Source organism: Giraffa tippelskirchi, chromosome 3 (genome assembly GCF_054371585.1).
Source record: "Giraffa tippelskirchi isolate mGirTip1 chromosome 3, T2T-mGirTip1v1.2.pri, whole genome shotgun sequence".
NCBI lineage: Eukaryota > Metazoa > Chordata > Mammalia > Artiodactyla > Giraffidae > Giraffa > Giraffa tippelskirchi.
In genome coordinates, this window is record NC_137277.1 from 98308306 (window position 1) to 98330370 (window position 22065).

A 22065-nucleotide genomic window follows, 5' to 3' on the forward strand; every position below is an offset into this window, starting at 1 on the left:
TACTTAGCCATAAAAAAGAATGAAATAATGCCATTTGCAGCAACATGGATGGATCTAGAGATTATTGTACTAAATGAAATAAGTTAGAGAAGGACAAATACTACATAATAACACATATGTGGAATCTAAAATATGGTAAAAATGAACTTACTTATAAAACAGAGACAGGTTCACAGACATAGATAACAAACTTATAGTTACCAAAGGGGAAAGTGTGGGGTGAGGGATAAATTAGGAGTTTGGGGTCAGCAGGGGCTTCCTTGGTAGCTTAGTTGGTAAGGAATCTGCCTACAATGTGGGAGACCTGGGTTCAATTCCTGGGTCCAGAAGATCCCCTGGAGAAGGAAATGGTAACCCACTCCAGTATTCTTGCCTGGAGAATCCCATGGACAGAGGAGTCTAGTGGGCTGCAGTCCATGGGGTCACAAAGAGTCGGATATGACTGAGTGACTAACACATAGATACAAATTACTACGTATTATATAAAATATATAAATGACAAGGCCCAACGTATAGCACAGGGAGCTATAATAAATATCTCATAATAGACTGTAATGGAAAAGAATCTAAAATTTTTTTAATAAATAAAAATCCTACACATAATAGGATCAGAATGGCAAAGTAAGTTAGGATCAAACTGTGGATGACTTGAGAGTCAGGCTCTAGAGTTTTCACTTTAGACTGGAGCACAGAAGATGCACGAGGGGGCAGGAGACAGGGTGCTGTGTCCAGAATTTTGTTTCAGGAAATTTAATCTGACCATATGTCAGATTGATTTAGAGGTACAACTAGAGGTAGAAGCTCAACGAGGGGCAAATGACAATTTTTCAGGCAATGACAAAGTAATGACAGAATGAGAGAAAGAAAGGATTTGAGAGGTATCGGTCCAGGAAAGGGTTTCCTGCTGGCTCAGGGCTTCCCTGGTGGTCCAGAAAAAAATAAAAAGAACTTGGTACTATTTGGGATATTAGGGATGGCATAGAGAGGAAAATCCAAAGCCTGGGTGTTTAGCAAGAAAAATGAATTTGAAGAAGTTGGTTTACTAGCAAGATGAGAACTGGTGAGTCTGAATTTTAGTCTTACTGGTTTGGGTGCATCCCAGGACAGGCCCTGGGTGTGCAAATGGAAATATGCTATTAGATTAGAGCTTAGGTGGGAGGTGGCACTTGGAAAGATTTGGGAGAAACCAGCATAAAGGTGATAATCCATACTTGGGAAATAGGTGAGCTTGCCCGTGTTAAAAGAAAATTATGGATGGTGAAAAAAAACCAGGCAAGGAAAGAGCTGGGAGGAATACCTTCACTTAGGGGTCAGAAAGAGAAAGAAAAGTAATTGTACTAGCCAGAGATCTTGGCAGTAAACCACAGAACCCAACTCTGGCTCCCCTAAGCAGAAACGGAACTTATCGATAGGATGTTAGCTTACAGAGAGAGAAAAGAGGGAAAACCAGGCCCACAAAACAACAACCAAGTTAGGCCAGCAGCTGTGAGCTGCGACGAGGTTACGGGGACGGTTTCGTGATGTCATAACTCTGCCTGCAGGGCACGCTCCGCACAGACTGAGTGCTACCATCACATGCAGGAAGTATTCTTACTGTCCCGGGCAGGGGCCTCCGTCTGGCAGGGCCCAGGTCACGTGCCCGCAGGCTAGCAGCTGGGGTGGGGGAGGGGAGGACGTGGGGCGCGTAGGGGCTGGCAAGGCGGCGGAGGAATCAGGTGAGCAGTGTGCCGGCAGCGGAGAGGTCGGTGGTCACGTGATCACCAGAGGCAAACAACCCGGGGAAGCCAAAGAGGATGTGGGCAAACGGTTCCCGGATCGGCCCATTGCGGTCACCGGCACCTTAATGGGGAACAAGACAGACTTTGAGAAAAAGAAGTGAGCAGCTGGAGAGGTGATAACATGAAGACTGTACACACTTGTTTTTTTTTTTTTTTCTTTTTTAAGAGTGGGGTGGAAAGAAAGCCGAGAATGGTTATTTTAGAACAAGGGACATTTGAACTTATTTCAGGCCACCAGGCAGGAATCTGTAGCAGGTGATTGAAAACTCCTTAAGAACAAAAGTAGTGAAATAAGATCCTAGAGGATGTGGGAGGGGGTGGGACCAAATAAAAGCAAGTGGTGGTGGAGGGAGGTGGCTGGAAGAGAGAAAGGAAATTAGGACAAGAAAATCTTGGTATGGGTCCTTTAATTCAATGTAACTAATATTTCCGATATGCCTGCCGTAAGCAAGTACTCTGCTGGGAACCTTAAATATGCTACAACATTTTTAACTGAAAATACCAATAAAAGCAAGTTAGAATTTAATAAGGTCAAACAAGATACAAATTGCTGTAGGAGTTCAGGGCTGGAAGCAAACCCTTGTAGCTGGGAAGGTTTCCAGGAGGAAGCTGGATTGTAAAGGATAAGTACACATCGTGGGGCATGAGCACTTGGAGGGCTTGCCAGAGAAAACAAAAGATATAAGCAAAAGCACACACACACAAACTGGATGTTAGAGTAGATATGCACCAGTTGTGGGACTTCCCAGTATTTGAATCTCTTATCTGAGGTTCCTCTGAATTATGAGGCAGAGCTGTCACTCTAAAACTTGAAAGGTCAGATCCTCAATTGCCCAGCCACCTCTAAGTCTAGGACAGAGGGGCATGGGTTAGATTCATCAATTAGGCATGCCCACCACTGGTTGTAGCAGTGGCCATCACTGCACTGGCTCTGTGACATGATTTTATCTATAGTTTTCCATCCACTGCATAGATTCATTTTCAGAGTCTGGTTCTCCAGCCCTCCTAGCAATTCTGCATGCTCTCTGAATTTACTCAATAAATTTCTTTTCTTTTTAAATTGGCTGTATTTTCTTTACCTTGCTTGCAACTGTGGAATCCGAACAGATAAGATAATCCTGACCAATACTGATGTGATCATGGAAAAGCTTATAATCCAGTTTAAATGTAGAGCTGGGGGGAAATAAATGTCAGAAAAACAACAGCAACAAAAAACTCTAAATACATCAAGTCAAAGGGGATTTAATACAGAAAGTTAGAGGGTTATTCAGTCTCTAGAAGGTCCAGGGAAAAGGTCAAAGCAAAGATAAGAGAAGCCACTGTTGGAATTGAAGAAATTTAGAAATGTGTATATTGTAGAAACCACTGCTGTGGATCTCAGCCCTCTGCAGCACCAAAGTAGGTGACTCTCAGGAGGAAGCCTAGAAATCTTGGCACACCTGCCCAGATGTCTGCCATCCACAGATGCTCATGCCCTTGTGCATACCTGCAGCTGGAAAACAATGGCTTCTCCTCTTCTCCCTTGCAAATCTCAAACCAGTGTCTCTCATAGAAGATTCTAAATTGAAACTCCACTGGCAAGGGAATCTGAGAAGTGTAATTTACAAATTTCCAATCCTGCAATTAAGGAGAGCATTTAGAAGGATGGTCACTGAGGAGATAGGAGATAACTCTGCCCACTGTGAAAGCTTAGATGCTCTCTTCTCTGCTTCAGCTTCATCACTCTCCTGCTCCCTCTGCATCTGCCAAACCAATAACCTCATTAAAACTTCCAAGACTTTGATACCTTAATTTCATCCACTCTACCAGCTCCTTCCTCTTTTCTTGAAATCTTTAATTCCTTTGTCTTCAACCACTGCCTCTCTAAACAGTGTAAAATCCCAACGTTGTACCAATCCAACTGTCAGGTTCTTAGGTCCAAGCTCGCAGACATCACTGGAGGAAAAACTCTTATACCATGCAGACTGGTGTCATGAGTAGATTATAGCCTTTGACAAGTCCCAAGTGAGCCATAGCTCCGATTCCCTACAGCTACTATTTAAAGCTTAATAATACTCCTATCAGGTCTGACTGCTACCCACCTGCTTCCCACCCCACAGAGACTCTAAGCAATGGTCTTATCTCCTAGTCTACAGAGAAAACAAATAACATAAACTTGGTATTTCCTTGTGTTCTCTTCCTTCTCCTCACATAAAGCTTCCATTATTATGGGTCCCTGTTTCTAGTTCCCACCACAATCCTCCTCTTAGTAGGGGAGGTAACCTCCTCCTGCTCAAGATGGAATCCTCAGGGATTTTATCATTAGTTACTATCTGTCTTGCCTAGTTGCCTCAAATTCTCTCTTCCTGCCTCATTCCCTTCACCATGCAAGAATGCTCAATTCTCACCCATCTTTAAAGAAGAAAGACTTTTTTTAACCATACAATTAGCCATTTTCCATTCTTTCTGCTTTTGTCCATAGGAAAGATACCTGGCTACCTGAATAGTAGTTGTCTACACTCAGTTTCCACCTCCACTAACCTCACACTGGAAGATATTATTGCATACTATTATTGGGTTCAGCTTCTGAGATGGTCAACAGAGTTCAAGGTTTGCTCGGATCAATTACTTAACTGTTTGACTAGTACAAGTCATTTAAATTCTGAAAATCTCTGATTGTTACCTTAAATCAGGGGTAATCACAACTTCTCAGAGTTATATGATAAGTGCTTAGTTAGCACAGAGTCTGGCATGCAGTGAGTGCATTTTAACTATCACATGGCCTGCTTATTCCTTGAAATTCCATGATTTGGCTGCCCCCTCTTCTAGTATTGACACTGCCCCCAGCAAGGACCCCAGTGACTGTGTTGTTAAAGGTGATAAACATTTTTTCCATTTTTTAAAAGATAGCATTTTATTTAATTTCTTCAAAGTGTTCCACACTGTGTACCCCTCTGTCTTGATTAAAACCCAGTCTCCAAAGTGGGACACACAAGATGAATCACTTGGGTGGGAAAAGAAAGCACTGCAACTTCCATTGACTGTAAGATGCACCATTATTTTATGTATTAGTAAGAAGGAAAAACACTGCCAATTAAATATGATATAGCGTTCTTGTCATTTAGTTTAGTTAATATTTCTTACAAGAACTCATTTAGATTCATGTAAACATACGTTTATTTAGGGAACACAGATGGCTCAATGGTAAAGAATCCACCTGCCAAACAGGAGACAGGGGTTCAATCCTTGGGTCAAGAAGATCACCTGGAGAAGGAAATGGCAATCCACTCTAGTATTCTTGCCTGGGAAATCCCATGGACAGAGGAGCCTGGCAGGCTACAGTCCACGGGGTCGCAAAGAGTCAGATACTACTTAGTGACTAAACAACAACAAAATACATTTATTTAAATGTACAAATAATGGTGGTATGGTTTGTTGTTACTGAATTCATATATATGTGGACACTGATGTCATTTCAGCTCTCTGGTGGACAGACATTAAAATGGAAATGTGCATCTTTTGCTAAGTAAAATATATTTAGTTTATATCTAAAACTTAGAGAAATTAAGTTTTACTAATAGTTACTTATGAATTGAAAATGTTATACGTATATAATCCATAAGTAAACAGACATCTATGAAGATTGTTCAAAGAAAAACCTATTGATTGGATATATAATTTTAAAAGTTAAGAAACCACTGATTTAAACCATTTCCAACAAGTAACGTGTGTGTTAGTCGTTCAGTTCTGTCCGACTCTTTCTGACCCTCCATGGACTGTAGTCCGCCAGCCTCCTCTGTCCATGGACTTCTCTAGGCAACAATACTGGAGTGGGTAGCCATTGTCTTCTACAGGCTCCTCTGTCCATGGACTTCTCCAGGCAAGAATACTGCAGTGGGTTGCCATTGTCTTCTCCAGGGGATCTTCCTGACCCAGGGATCGAACCCAGGTCTCCTGCATTGCAGGCAGATTACCAACTGTTTATTATTATTTACCACTTTGTTCCCTGGTGGCTCAGAGGGTAAACCATCTGCCTGCAATGCGGGAGACCCGGGTTCAATCCCTGGGTCGGGAAGATCCCCTGGAGAAGGAAATGGCAACCCACTCCAGTATTCTTGCCTGGAGAATCCCATGGATGCAGGAGCCTGGTAGGCTACAGTCCACGGGATCACAAAGAGTCGGACACAACTGAGTGACTTCACTTATCACTTTCTATTTACCAACTGAGCCACAAGGGAAGCCCAGGTTTTCTTCTTCCATCTTTTCATCTGTCTTCTTGCCTCCTATTTCCTCTTCCTCTTTCCTTTCCCTTCCATGAAATTCTTCATTGTTTAGACAGTCCTATAACTTCATCTACTGCCTATATGCTGATGACTTTCAAATCTGTCTCCAACAAATCTCTCCTGAGTTCCAGATTCAGTGAATTTCTCCATATCCATGAATACTTCAAATTCACTAACTCTGAAAGTGAATTTGTTGTCCCCTTAAAATTTGCCCCTCCCCTTATCATAGCAAAGGATACCATCATTTAAGTTGCCCACTTTCAGTTCAGTTCAGTCGCTCAGTCGTGTCCGACTCTTTGCGATCCCATGAATTGCAGCATGCCAGGCCTCTCTGTCCATCACCAACTCCCGGAGTCTACCCAAACCCATGTCCATCGAGTCGGTGATGCCATCCAACCATCTCATCCTCTGTCGTCCCCTTCTCCTCCCGCCCCCAATCTTACCCAGCATTAGGGTCTTTTCCAATGAGTCAACACTTCGCATGAGGTGGCCAAAGTATTGGAGTTTCAGCTTCAACATCAGACCTTCCAATGAACACCCAGGATTGATCTCTTTTAGGATGGATTGATTGGATCTCCTTGCAGTCCAAGGGACTCTCAAGAGTCTTCTCCAACACCACAGTTCAAAAGCATCAATTCTGCGGTGCTCAGCTTTCTTCACCGTCCAACTCTCACATCCATACAAGACCACTGGAAAAACCATAGCCTTGACTAGACAGACTTTTGTTGGCAAAGTAATGTCTCTGCTTTTAAATATGCTATCTAGGTTGGCCAAAACCTTCCTTCCAAGGAGTAAGTGTCTTTTAATTTCATGGCTGCAGTCACCATCAGCAGTGATTCTGGAGCCCAAAAAAATAAAGTCTGACACTGTTTCCATGGTTTCCCCATCAATTTCCCATGAAGTGATGGGACCAGATGCCGTGATCTTAGTTTTCTGAACGTTGAGCTTTAAGCCAACTTTTTCACTCCTCTTTCACCTTCATCAAGAGGCTCTTTAGTTCTTCTTCACTTTCTGCCATAAGGGTGGTGTCATCCACATATCTGAGGTTATTGATATTTCTCCCGGCAATCTTGATTCCAGCTTGTGTTTCTTCCAGCCCAGCGTTTCTCATGATGTACTCTGCATATAAGTTAAATAAGCAGGGTGACAATATACAGCCTTGACGTACTCCTTTTCCTATTTGGAACCAGTCTGTTGTTCCATGTCCAGTTCGAACTGTTGCTTCCTGACCTGCATACTGGTTTCTCAAGAGACAGGTCAGATGGTCTGGTATTCCCATCTGTTTCAGAATTTTCCACAGTTTATTGTGGTCCACACAGTCAAAGGCTTTGGCATAGTAAAGAGCAATATTGCATAGGAACCTGGAATGTTAGGTCCATGAATCAAGGCAAATTGGAAGTGGTCAAACAGGAGATGGCAAGAGTGAATGTCGACATTCTAGGAATCAGCGAACTAAGATGGACTGGAATGGGTGAATTTAACTCAGATGACCATTATATCTACTACTGTGGGCAAGAATCCCTTAGAAGAAATGGAGTAGCCATCATGGTCAACAAAAGAGTCCAAAATGCAGTACTTGGATGCAATCTCAAAAACGATAGAATGATCTCTGTTCGTTTCCAAGGCAAACCATTCAATATCACGGTAATCCAAGTCTATGCCCCAACCAGTAACGCCGAAGAAGCTGAAGTTGAATGATTCTATGAAGACCTACAAGACCTTCTAGAACTAACACCCCAAAAAGATGTCCTTTTCATTATAGGGGACTGGAATGCAAAAGTAGGAAGTCAAAAAACACCTGGCGTAACAGGCAAGTTTGGCCTTGGAGTACAGAATGAAGCAGGGCAAAGGCTAATAGAGTTTTGCCACGAGAACGCACTGGTAATAGCAAACACCCTATTCCAACAACACAAGAGAAGACTCTACACGTGGACATCACCAGATGGTCAACACCGAAATCAGATTGATTATATTCTTTGCCCACTTTAGAAGCTTGGAATTTATTCTTTCAACTCCCACTTTACACTTTCAGTTATCATACCTTCCAAATGGCTCTCAATTCTGTCACCCGCTCTCCTTCTCCACTGTTACCGTTCTAATTTAGGCCCTGGCTGCAACAGAAAATACGTTACGTTAAAGGCCAATAGTTCCATCCACAATGTAAAATTAAAATGAAAAAATAATTTGCATCATTAGTTTATCATGCTAGAGCTACTGAGATAATCAAAATGGTCTGAAACAAAAACATCTGCTGCTAAAGGGCGTGTGCCAGAACTCAACACAATATTGTTTTAAGCCGATAATTAACTGGGATACTGAACTGATTTTTTCTATCCCATAATTTGGTGTCTAGTGACTTAAGTATCTGGCTGTTAGAGAAAATCCCATTATTATTTGGCAAACGATTTTAGACTGGATTGATTAGCCATGAAATGAATGCAAGTGATTTGCACAGCTTAAATATGCACGCAATAGTTTAAATATGAGATGACATTGACAGCTTTCCAAATAGTGCTGATGTTCTAATAAAGCTATTCACTAACATGCATCAGTATAATCCTTTTACATTACCATCCAATTTTTTCTCTATAGTTCCAGAACTTCCCATTTTTATCTTGACTAAATTCCTAAATTCTTCCTTCTAACACCTTTCAGAGGAATACAATAGAATGGGAAAGACAAGAGATCTCTTCAAGAAAATGAGAGCTACCAAGGAAACAATTCATGCAAAGATGGGCACAAAAACAGTATGAACCTAACAGAAGCAGACGATATTAAGAAGAGGTGGCAAGAACACACAGAAGAACTGCACAAAAAAGATCCTAGTGACCCAGATAACCATGATGGTGTGATCCCTCACCTAGAGCCAGACATCCTGGAATGTGAAGTCAAGTGGGACTTAGAAAGCATCACTACGAACAAAGCTAGTGGAGGTGATGGAATTCCAGTTGAGCTATTTCAAATCCTCAAAGATGATGCTGTGAAAGTGCTACACTCAATACGCCAGCAAATTTGGAAAACTCAGCAGTGGCCACAGGGCTGAAAAAGGTCAGTTTTCATTCCAATTCCAAAGAAAGGCAATGCCAAAAATGTTCAAACTACTGCACAATTGGACTCATCTCACACACTAGCAAAGAAATGCTCAAAATTCTCCAAGCTAGGCTTCAATAGTACATGAATCAAGAACTTCCAGATGTTCAATCTGGATTTAGAAAAGGCAGAAGAACCAGAGATCAAATTGCCAACATCCACTGGATCATAGAAAAAGCAAGAGAATTCCAGAAAAACATCTACTTCTGCTTCATTAACTACAATAAAGCCTTTGACTACGTGGGTCACAGCAAATTGTAGAAAACTCTTAAAGATATGGGAATACCAGACCACCTCTGAGAAACCTGTATGCAGGTCAAGAAGCAACAGTTAGAACTGGACATGGAAAAATGGACTGGTTCCAAATTGGGAAAGGAGTACGTCAAGGTTGTACAATGTCACCCTGCTTATTTAACTTATATGCAGAGTACATCAAGCAAAATGCCAGACTGGATGAAGCACAAGCTGGAATCAAGATTGCAGGGAGAAATATCAATAGCCTCAGATATGCAGATGACACCACCTTTATGGCAGAAAGTGAAGAAGAACTAAAGAGCCTTTTGATGAAAGTAAAAGTTCAGTTCAGTTCAGTCGCTCAGTCGTGTCCAACTCTCTGCAACCCCATGAACTGCAGCACGCCAGGCCTCCCTGTCCATCACCAACTCCCGGAGTCTACCCAAACCCATGTTCATCGAGTCGGTGATGCCCTCCAACCATCTCATCCTCTGTCGTCCCCTTCTCCTCCCGCCCCCAATCTTACCCAGCATCAGGGTCTTTTCCAATGAGTCAACACTTCGCATGAGGTGACCAAAGTATTGGAGCTTCAGCTTCAACATCAGACCTTCCAATGAACACCCAGGATTGATCTCTTTTAGGATGGATTGATTGGATCTCCTTGCAGTCCAAGGGACTCTCAAGAGTCTTCTCCAACACCACAGTTCAAAAGCATCAATTCTGCGGCGCTCAGCTTTCTTCACCGTCCAACTCTCACATCCATACATGACCACTGGAAAAACCATAGCCTTGACTAGACGGACTTTTGTTGGCAAAGTAATGTCTCTGCTTTAAGAGAAGAGTGAAAAAGCTGCCTTAAAACTCAACATTCCAAAAACTAAGATTATGGTATCCAGTCCCATCACTTCATGGAAATTAGATGGGGAAACAATGGAAACAGTGACAGACTATTATCTTGGGCTCCAAAATCACTGCAGATGGTGACTGCAGCCATGAAATTGAAAGACACTTGCTCTTTGGAAGAAAAGCTATGACCAACCTAGATAGCATATTAAAAAGCAGAGACCTTACTTTGCTGACAAAGGTCCTTCTAGTCAAAGTTATGGTTTTCCAGTAGTCATACATGGATGTGAGAGTTGGACGGTGAAGAAAGCTGAGCTTTGAAGAATTGATGCTTCTGAACTGTGGTGTTGGAGAAGACTCTTGAGAGTCCTTTGGACTGCAAGGAGATCCAACAAGTCCACCCTAAAGGAAATCAGTCCTGAATATTCATTGGAAGGACTGATGCTGAAGCTGAAACTCCAATACTTGGCCACCTGATGTGAAGAACTGACTCATTGGAAAAGACCCTGATACTGGGAAAGATTGAAGGCAGGAGAAGGGGACAACAGAGGATGAGATGGTTGAATGCTATCACTGACTCAATGGACACGAGTTTGTGCAAGCTTTGGGATTTGGTGATGGACATTTAAGCCCAGCATGCTGCAGTCCGTGAGGTCGCAAAGAGTCGGACAATACTGAGCAACTGAACTGAACTGAACACCTTTCAGCAATGATGGACTGTGGTAAATACAAAATAAGCTACATTGACGATTGCAGCTTTATTGCTAACTTTATTCTTCTCTTCCAGTTTACAGTTTAAATGCAGACAAGTTTGGTTGGAAAGCACAAAGCCCAAAACCACAGTACACAGTTTGAAGAGAAATGCAAAGAATCTCAATTGTACATGGACTGATAGTCATTAAAATGTTTGTCTAGAAAAATTGTAAAATCTAATTGTACTATAAAATATCTCTCACCTTTTCATTGGTAGCTTATACTTTTCTGTTTCCCTGAATGATTTCCCTTTCCCATCTCCTCTCTACTTTCATTGTTGTTGCTCAGTTAACCCTCTCCTGTCTCTTGTTGGACTTTCCTAACAGCTCTTCCAGTCTTGTCAATTTTAAAGGTATCCACAGCTGCCAGAGTCATCTTGTCACCTTTTTAATATCTAAACCTGGTTATATCTTTGTTGTTTTGTTGTTGTTATTTAGTCACTAAGTCGTGTCCAACTCTTTTGGGACTCCCATGGGCTCCTCATGGGAGCCCACCAGGCTCCTCTGTCCATGGGATTCTCTAGGCAAGAATACTGGAGTAAGTTGTCATTTCCTTCTCCAGTATATCTTCCCAACCCAGGGACTGAACCCATGTCTCCTGCATTACAGACGGATTCTTTACTGCTGAGTCAACAGGGAAGCCCATCTTTGTTGTTTTTTTTTTGGTCAAACCCTTATAACAGTCTGCAGTACACAGAGGATAAAGTCCAAGTTCCTGAATGTTGCACACAGAACTTTTTCTTGATGTAGCTCCACCTTACCATCTAGCATCACCTTTTTCTTGATATAGTTCCACCTTACCATCCAGCATCACATGTGGCCATTTCTGCACCAACAGACCTTGCTCCACTCCTGGGTAACCATTCAGATGTCTGCACTGTGTGCTGTCTTTATGACACTGCATATACAAGTCTCACTATTAGAAAGCCCTTTACCCCTCTCCCATATGGCAACCTTTCTCAGCCCCCAGAGCCTCCTACTCTGGAAAATCTTCCACTTCTGTCTAAGCAAAATTAATTGCTCCCTCTTTTAAGCCAGGACCCTGGTGTTAATGGAGAAGGCAATGGCACCCCACTCCAGTACTCTTGCTTGGAAAATCCCTGGTAGGCTGCAGTCCATGGGGTCGCGAAGAGTCGGACACGACTGAGCGACTTCACTTTCACTTTTCCCTTTCATGCACTGGAGAAGGAAATGGCAACCCACTCCAGTATTCTTGCCTGGAGAATCCCAGGGACGGGGGAGCCTGGTGGGCTGCCGTCTATGGGGTCACACAGAGTCGGACACGACTGAAGCGACTTAGCAGCTGGTGTTAATATGTCTCTACTGTTGCACTAGAAAGTGAAAGTGAAAATGAAATCGCTCAGTTGTGTCCAACTCTTTGCGACCCCATGGACTGTAGCCTACCAGGCTCCTCCATCCATGGGATTTTCTAGGCAAGAATATTGGAGTGGGCTGCCATTTCCTTCTACAGGGGATCTACCCAACCCAGGGATCGAACCAGTGTCTCTTGCATTGCAGACAGATGCTTTACCATCTGAGCCACCAGGGTAGCCTGTTGCACTGAATCCTCCTAAATTGTAACTGCTTCTTCACATGTCTCATTTTCCATTAGGCTCAGAGCCACTTGAAGAGAAGGACTGTATCTTCTCTATTATTTTTATCTCCAATAGTAACGAGTAGCTAACAATAATAATAAATGTTAGTGATTACACACTAGGACTGTATCAGGTGCTAATCTGCCTCCCTCACTTAATTCTTACAATACCCCATTATGAAGTGGGTGATTTTATTAGCCCGATTTTATAGATATGGAAAGTAAAGCAAAGCACAAAGCAGGTGCTCAATAATGTTAATGAATGTTGTTGCTTTTTAAAAAATTTAATGTAGTCATATCATCATTACTCCTGAGAGCTTCCAGAAGCTATCAAACTGAAAGTGGATATCTTGGTGCAGCAGGGTACATGCAGTGTCCTGAGGCTGGCTATTTGGTTCAGGAAGACCCAGATTATCTGCCATTCTGAATTCAACTCCACATACAATGGGCTTCAAGAATAACTGCATTGTTTTTTGTTTTTCTTTCACATGGTATACTGACTTTGTTAATCATTTTCCCTTTCCCTGATTTCATCTATACCTAACTAACATGAATCATTGGAATTAATACTTGTCAATTTCCTTAAAATATCTAACACAGAGATAAGGTTGCCAGACCTGGGAAGAAAAAAATGCCCACCTCAAAACCAGTAAGTGAGCAGTTCTTATGCTAATTTTATCTGGTCTAAATCCTCTCTCCAGCTAGGCTCACTATTAAGATGGATTTGAGAGTTATCCTAGATTATAAGAAACCATTGTTCTGTGAAACTAGCTTTACAATTCTTCAGCTACATCACTGCACATGAGCATACGAACTTAGATTCTTAACCAACATGGGTTGTTTCGGAAAACATTTTCATTTTAACCACTCCAATTTGCTAAGCCCAAATGCATAGTAAATGGGTGGGGGGGGGGGTTGGGGGGGTGGGTGTTGGTAGGGGCAGGGTGGCTGGGTGGAAGACCAGAGGCTGAGGTATTTGTAGTTCAAGTATTTGTGCCAAGTCACACAGTTTGTACCAACTACCTATTGCCCACCATGAAGCTGGCCCTGCCAGTGAGGGAGAGAAGTGTTACAAAAACACCTTTAGCCCCTAGACTAATTCACCAGAGATACCCACAACCCATATTGAAAATCACAGAAAAATAAGGTCACTAATAATCTATTGAGTTCTTCTAGGTGAAATCCACACCTCATGTGACATAGACAGATGAGGAAAAGGGAAAAACAGAAGCAGAATAATAAAGTAGTTGAACCCAAGGATTTGACCATCTGGTTCTTCTGTTGGGGGAATCATGCCTGTTACCTTTACTTTGTACTCAAGATGCCTTTGTTATTACAAAAGGCAGTGATGGGGGAATTCCCTGATGGTCCAGTGGTTAGGCTTTGGCACTTTCACTGAGGACACCTGGGTTCAAGCCCTGGTTGGGGAACTGAGATCCCACAAGCCATGTAACATGACCAGATTTTTAAAAATTACTTCAATAAAAGAAAGCAGTGATAGAATAAGAAAAGACCACTTCCCCAAGGGAATGAGTTCAGTGAGTGAAACCAGGGCACATGCCCACATACAAAGAATTCTGTACACTTTTGCATCTATTCCTTTCAATTCCCTCTGCTTCTTCTTGCTCCTGGATCCTGCTGCCTCTTGAATTCTTGCTAACTCTCTGTGTTTTGTTATCTCCAGATCCCTAAGAGAGAGGATCTGATTGGTTCCACAAATCACAATAGTCCCTCCTGAGCAACCTCTCACACCAGGCCTGTAGAATCTAACAGAGAGCAGACCATGTCTGTTCATTTATATCCCCACCCTAGTCTCAGCTCTCAGCCCAAGACTGATGAGTATAGGAGTATAAATACCACAGCTCCCTCAACCCTGATGGGATTGTCTGTGATGGGATCCTCATGTCTCCAAACCTCTCTACAGAATAGTTACCAAGTTACTTTCTGTGGGATTTTTCTTGACATCCCACCCTTGTTTGTCTTCCTTTCAAGCTTGTCCCATGTCCCCAATGCTCTAGAGTTTTCTGGGAAAAATTCCTATATCAAGGGTCCTATGACAAACTCTACATTCTATTTGAAGACTCTTTTCTTCAGGGCACTTTCACACAATTATCCTAGGGCTTGCTTTTGGGGAGCCAATCTCAGAAAAGACATTTCATATTTTCCTCTTGGGAGTTTTCAATCTGCCCTTCTTAAGAGGCTGCTTTATGGATTTTGGCTTATATTCATAATCAAAAGCCATTTTACATTCTGCTAAGCCATGTAGAGATTGGCTGTCTTTGAGGCAGAAGCCGATCTTTGATCTATTCAGCTGTGATCAGGGGTGCAGGGTCATGTGGAACAGAGAGAATCATAACCTGTGCATACCCTTTATCAGGGGCTTGGCCATAGGCTTTAGAAGCCTCTCTGAGATAAGAAGCAGAATCCTAGAGCTAGAAAGCTCCCTTGAGAACAGTTTCATATTTATCTGGATAATTCCTCTTGGGCATAAGTATGGCAAGGTGATAAAAAATAAAGGGAATAATTGCAAATCGTGTATGTCAAATTGAAGAAACCATAGTGCTTCAGTGGTGGAAATAGTATGGAAATGACAATGTGTCAATTGCGATCATAAAGCAGCACCTTAAAATGTGAAAGACAAAGACATAAGAAACAAACTTGGGAGTACAGTACCAAGAGGGAAAACACACTGACAGGTATGTGCAAGCGCACATACACAAGCATGCAAACACACATACACCCACCCACATACACATCACCTCTTCTCACTGAGAGCAATTAGAGGTTGAACCACATTTAAGAACCTTAAATGAGAATGGTATCTCCTTAATTTTCCATTAACTCACTCAGAGGGGAAGTCTGACCATCCATGGGGAAGAAACTGATGACAGCTATTTACAAGGCAGCAAGGGTACACCTTTATTTATGGTTGTATTCTGGTTTTGATTTTTGAATTGTTAGTTATCTATCATTCATTCTGTAAATTGCATACAGCAACCTAGTAGGTGTTTGCAGATTAAATAATTCAACTGCAAGAATAATAAAATATTAAAAATTCCTTTATACTCAATAACTATTGATACTCAGTAACTATTGATACTCATCCTAACTCACACACAGACATCACAATATAAAGTAACACTACAAAACAGCCATTACATGAAAGAAATCACAAAACATATAAGGTGCTTTTGAAGGAAATGAGGAGAAACGTCCACAAACATTCCTCTACCCAAATTTATTCATGATGACCTCACATAGCACAATGGTCCAAACTCTACCCACAAAAGGGAGGGGAAAAAAACCAGTGTTCTCTAGGGGACAAATGAAGGTTTTAATTTTTAATCTTGAACTATTATTCTTTGTTGCCTGACAGGATTTTTTCTTTGTATTAAAAGGAATTGTGCCAGAGAGCAGGGAATAAAAACCATTAAGACTTGGTACCTGCTCCTATGGGGATGGTGAGCATGGGCATAATCATAAAACAAAGGAAAACATGCTATGTATTCTCATTCCAGCTGATGAAATCAAGGTTGGCCTCAAGGAAGAGGTCTACATATTTGAACTAGACTTGAGAGAAGGATGTACTGTGCTAAGTTGCTTCAGTCGTGTCCAACTCTTTGTGATCCTATGGACCATAGCCCACCAGGCTCCTCTGTCCATAGGATTCTCCTGGCAAGAATACTGGAGTGGGTTGCTGTGCCCTCCTCCAGGGGATCTTCCTGACCCAGGGATTGAACCTGCATCTCTAAAGTCTCCTGCATTGGCAAGCAGGCTCTTTACCACTAGAGTTACCTAGGAAGTCCTAAAAGAAGGATACAATTTCCAAAAAACGTGGGGTGGGGGGCAGGAAATAGGAAACTCTAAGGACTCATTCCTGTGATTACCACTTTCCCCTACCACAGGTAACTCCTTTAAGTCTTAGCTTCTTTCTCTTTCAGAGATTCTCATTCATCTGTCCTTAAGAAGAGAAGCAGAAAGCCCAAGTGGATTTTTTTCTTTCAAAAAGAAGTAATTATTTGTTTCTGAAAGTTTCTCAAATTTATTAGTCTCCATTACCACTTCTGCTACTGAAGTTCAGACTTGCATTATTGTTCCCCCTTGACTTTTGCAAGAGTCCTCTATTTCTAGTCTCCAATCAAATTGCTAGCACTCTTAGACCAATATTTTCAAAATAAGGTTCTAATCATGTCAGTCTTTTCACTTAAAACCCTTCAGTGGAATCCAAACAACTGTCAAATTGGGTATATATCCCTCAGTTTAGCATTCAGATGGACACAAATTTTCAGACCAAAATGAAGAAAGGGCAATATCATGTTCACAAAGCAGAAAGACCAGCATACAGAAGACATTGTGCTATATGCTAAGTCACTTCAATCATGTCCAATTCTTTGTGACCCCCATGGGCAGTAGCCTATCAGGCTCTTCTGTCCATGGGATTCTCCAGGCAAGAACACTGGAGTGGGTTGCCATGTGCAGTTGCAATGAAAAGCCAAATAAGGTTTCTTGTGAAACTTAACAAGCTGGTTCTAAAATTCATATGGAAGAGCAAAGGGGAAGGAATAGGCAGGATAGTTCTGAAGAGGTAAAAGAAGTGGAATGTTCTCCCTTCCAGAAATTGAGATTTATTCTAAAGTTATAATATATAAAAAGCAGTGTGATACTATCAGTGCAGAGGTGGGGAAAATTTTCTTACATGAAGCAATATTCATAGCCCAGATACTGACCTTTGAATTTATGGAAATGTCTATATATGACAGAGGTGGTACTAATGAATCAATGAGAAAAAGTTAATGTTGGAATAATTAATTTAATTTAGAGGGAAAAATTTATCACCATGTATTTAAATGCACTCCCAAGTGGATTAAACATTTAAATGTGTTATGGAAAGTTTTTGTGTGTACAACAAAATATAGAATAATTTTATGATCTTCAAGTGGGAAAGGATTTCTTAAACAAGAGTGGAAAGTATTCATCATAAAGGAAAAGATTTATATATTTAACTCAGTAAAAGTTCAAAACATCTGGAAGATGCCTTAAAAGAAAAAAGATACACATCAAATCTGTAAAAGATATATGTAATGCATATAACTGACAAAGGTTTGGTATCCAGAATATATAAAGGACGCCTAAAAACCAATAAGAAAAATACAAACAAATCAGTAGAAAGATAGCAAAACAAAACTGTCAACTCACAAAGGAAAAAGCTCAAAAGGCAATAAACATAGAATGCCCAATCAATTGCTGATGACAATGTAGAACAATGGAAACTGAGAGTTCACATTGGTACAATTTTGGTGAGCAACTGGCAACATTAAAACAAGTTGAGTACACATAGCTTAACCTTAACCTAGCAATTTCTCTCCTATTTACTGTATATTTTAGAAAAAGTTTCATGCGTGTACCCAAGGAGTCACATGACCACCAGTTTCCTCATCATGTGCTCATCAATTATTAATTCATCTCCACTGTTTTCTTTGGTGTGGAGCTTCTCCAGTTCTCATCCATCTTTTGGGATGCACTGTGGAAGGTGTGGAGGAAAAGATTTTGAACCCTCCAGCTTGCTCTGCTCCTAAGTATTACAGTTAAGAAAGAAGCTTTGTTCCTCACATCATATACAAAAAAAAAGCTCAAATGGCTTAAAGATCTAAATGTAAGACCTGAAACCATAAACTCCTAGAAGAGAACACAGGCAGGACACTCCTATGTACAGCAAAGGAAATCATCAATAAAACAACCTACTAAATGGGAGAAACATTTGAAAATGATATGACCAATAAGAGATTAATATCCAAAATATATAAATAGCTCATACAACTCAATATAAAAAAACAATTAAAAATGGACAAAAAACCTAAATAGATATTTTTCCAAAGAAGACAAACAGATGGTTAATAGGCACATGAAAAGCACCCAACATTGACAATTATTAGAGAAATGCAAATCAAAACCACAATGAGATATCACCTCATACCTGTCAGAAGACCACCTGTCACACCCTGGTGGTCCAGTGGTTAGGACTCCATGTTTCCACTGCAGGGGGCATACGTCTGATCTCTGGTTAGGGAACCAAGATCTTGCATACTGTGTGGCCAAATAAAATTTGAAAAGATCTACAAATATATTACAACATTGTCAAGGAAGCAGAGAAAAGGGAACCCTTGTACACTGTGAGAATGTAAATTGGTACAGCCGCAATAGAAAACGTCCACTATAGATGTTCTTCAAAAAACCAAAAAACAGAGCCATCATATTATCCAGCAATTCCACTCCTGGTTATATATCCAAAAACAAAAACTCTAACTTGAAAAGACACGTGCACCCCAGTGTTCACAGCAACATTATTTACAAAGGCCAAGACATGGAAGTAACCCAAATGTCCCTCAACGGATGAATGGGTAAAGACAATAAATATTGGATAAAGTAATATTCCAATATCAATGGGATATTACTCAGCCATAAAAAGAAAGAAATTCTGCTCTTTGCAACAATGTAGATGGACCTAGAGAGTACTATGCTTTGCAAAATTAATCAGAGAAAGACTAATACTGTTATCACTTACAGTGGAAGCTAAAAAAATAAGACAAATGCATTTAACAAAGGAGAAAAAACACAGCTTTCTGAAATTTCTCACTTGTCTTTGAGTCACAGATCTGCTACTTGCTAACCATCTACCCTTGGGCAAATTTTAATCTAAGTCTCAATTTCCTCGTCTGTTAAGGAGGGCTAATAAAATCCACCTCAAAACTAAGAAACTAATATTGTGCAATACCAATAATGAAACTATAGATTTTATTTCAATTTCCCCACTCTTTTCACTAATATCTTTTCCCCAAAATTCAATCCAGGATACCACATTATATTTAGTTGGTCCTATCTCCTTAGTCTCCTCCTCTCTGAGACAATTCCTCAATCATTCTCTTTCAGGATCCTGGCACTTTTGAAGAGTAATGGTCAAGTATTTTGCTGAATATCCCTCATCATGGGTTTGCCTGATGTCTTCACATGATTAAACTACAGTTACGGATTTTGAGAAAAAGGTACCACAAAACTGATGAGTCTTATTCATCACATTATACAGAAGGTACATGATATCAACATGCCTTATTACAGGTGACATTTAGTTATCTAGGTTTTTTTTATTTTGTGGTAATTCATTAAGTTACATACTAAATTACTGCATTTAATACATATATTTGAATATATATTCTTAAGTTGAAGTAACTATATAGTTATGTATGTGTTATATATCACACATATATGTTATATAACAAAACATATAAATGTTTTGTTAAAATGTTTTTAATAAAGCTTAAAAACAGAAACCGCAGAATAAGGAAAGATATTTGTAAGAGTTATAATTGAGAAAGGAATAATTTCTAAAGTATGCAGAGTTTCTACAATCAATAATAAATAGACAACTAATTTTTTTCAATGGGCAAAACAACTGAACACATATTTCACAAAAGTGGATATCTAATCAGCCAATTGACACATGGAAGAGGCACAATCTAATTAGTCATCACAAAAAAACAAATTAAAATCACAAGAAGATACCACCACATACACCAAACTGGCAAAACTAAAAAGTCAGAAAATATAAGTGTTGGTTTGATTGGAGAGCTACTAAACTCTTCTACGCTGCTGGTTAGAGAGTAAATTGGCAAAAGAACTTTGGAAAATAGTTATGAAGTATCTGTTAAAATTTGATAAACCCTGTGACCAAGCAATTCCACCTTTACAATATAATCAAAACAAACACATATACTTGTACATCAGAATATTTGTGCAATAGTTCTTAAAGTGCCTTATTTATATTTGTCAAAAACTGGAAACATCCATCAAATGGATAAACAAATTGTGGAATATTTATACAATGGGACATACATAGCAATAAAAATGAAAAAAAGCACAGCTACACACAACAATGTGAATAAATTTTACAAATACAGTTTTGAATAAAATAAATCAGATATAAAAAAATACATAGATCACGAACCCATCTGTATATAGTTCGGAAACAGGCAACACCTGAAGGGTTCTATTTGTAAGAGTTCTAACTATAAAGTAAATCAAGGACATTACTACCATGAAAATGCAAATAGTGGTTACCTCTAGAGAGGAGGGAGGTGTGTGTGACTTAAAAATAGGGGGGGCACAGAGAGAGTTTCTGGAGGGTTTCTGGAAATATTATACACTTTTGCCTAAGTAGTGTTACATGGACATTCACTATACTATTTCAAATACATTAAGTTTCAAAACATTTATAAGCTAATTGGGGAAATGTTAATAGTATTATGGAATTGTTGTCAATGTTTTTAGGTGAGATAATGTACTAAGGTTGGGTAATTTATGTGATCTTTTAGTGCGTGCATGTATGCCCAGTCACTTCCTCCATGTCTGACTCTTTGCGACCCCACGGACTGTAGCCCGCCAGGCTCCTCTATCCGTGGATTTCCCAGGCAAGAATACTAGAGTGGGTTGCTATGCCCTCCTCCAGGGAGTCTTCCAACCCAGGGATTGAACCCGAGTCTCCTGCATCTCCTGCATTGCAGGTGGATTCTTTACCCATTGAGTCACTTTTTAGAGATGTGTGCCAACATATCTACAGATGAAATATTTGATTTCTTGATATTTTATTCAAAATAATCTGTGAAGAGTGGAGAGTGGGTCAGATGAAACAAGACTGGTCATGTATTGATAAACGTCAAAGGAAAGAAATGGGAACAGCAATTGTCTATATTTTGGGTGCAGTTTTTACATTCTATAGGAAAAAAGTTTTTTTAAAAAATTTAAACACACTCAGAGTCTCTCTTCCTCAGATTTATGGACAGGAAGAGACAAAAAATACTAAAGAGGAGAGAATTAGGATTAGAAGCATAGATATGTTAAGAAAAGGGAGGCTGGCTTTTCTTCCAAGGCTGAGAAAAAGATAAGTTTACAGCGAGAAAAATAGACACCTAGTGAACTAACATCAAGTAACCTCTATCCCGTTAGCAGGCTTCCCAGGTGGCTCAGTGGTAAAGCAGGAGACCCAGATTTGATCCCTGAGTCAGGAAGACCTTCTGGAGGAGGAAATGGCAACCCATTCCAGTATTGTTGCTTGAGAAATCCCATGGACAGAGGAGTCTGGCTGGCTACAATCCATGGGGTTGCAAAAGTCAGACACAAATTAGCAACTAAACAACAACAAATCCTCTCAGCAAAGTAAGAAGCACCTTCCTCTCCATGGAGGAAGCCCAGGGGGAGACAGAACTGGGTCCTGAAGAGGAAACAGTTTGAACCATCTTCTTTATGGAGATATAAGTAAGTCGGCAAATAGAAGGTAAAATTGGTAAATATGGTAATGTCATAGTATCATACCTTTTGGTACTCTAATTTCTTAGTAGGATTCTCACTATGACACAATTCACAAAGATTTCTAAAATTTAGTAATCCAGCATTCTTAGTTTCACCCTTAACTAACAGGTTAGGTATTCTGAACTTTGTCCCTGGGCTACAAATCAGCTCTG

General features: G+C 40.4%; 2 long non-coding RNA genes across 2 annotated transcripts in view; one reads left to right on the forward strand and one right to left on the reverse strand.

Annotated features, from left to right (window-relative positions):
• Positions 1-22065, reverse strand: part of LOC145542927 (uncharacterized) — a 90994-nt gene that overhangs the window by 58391 nt on the left and 10538 nt on the right. The gene's annotated exons all lie outside the window — the stretch shown is intronic.
• On the forward strand, positions 1762-20536 carry LOC145542928 (uncharacterized). The gene is made up of 3 exons (XR_014080272.1): positions 1762-1891; positions 10995-11086; positions 19481-20536. It is a non-coding gene; the product is annotated as an uncharacterized LOC145542928 (long non-coding RNA).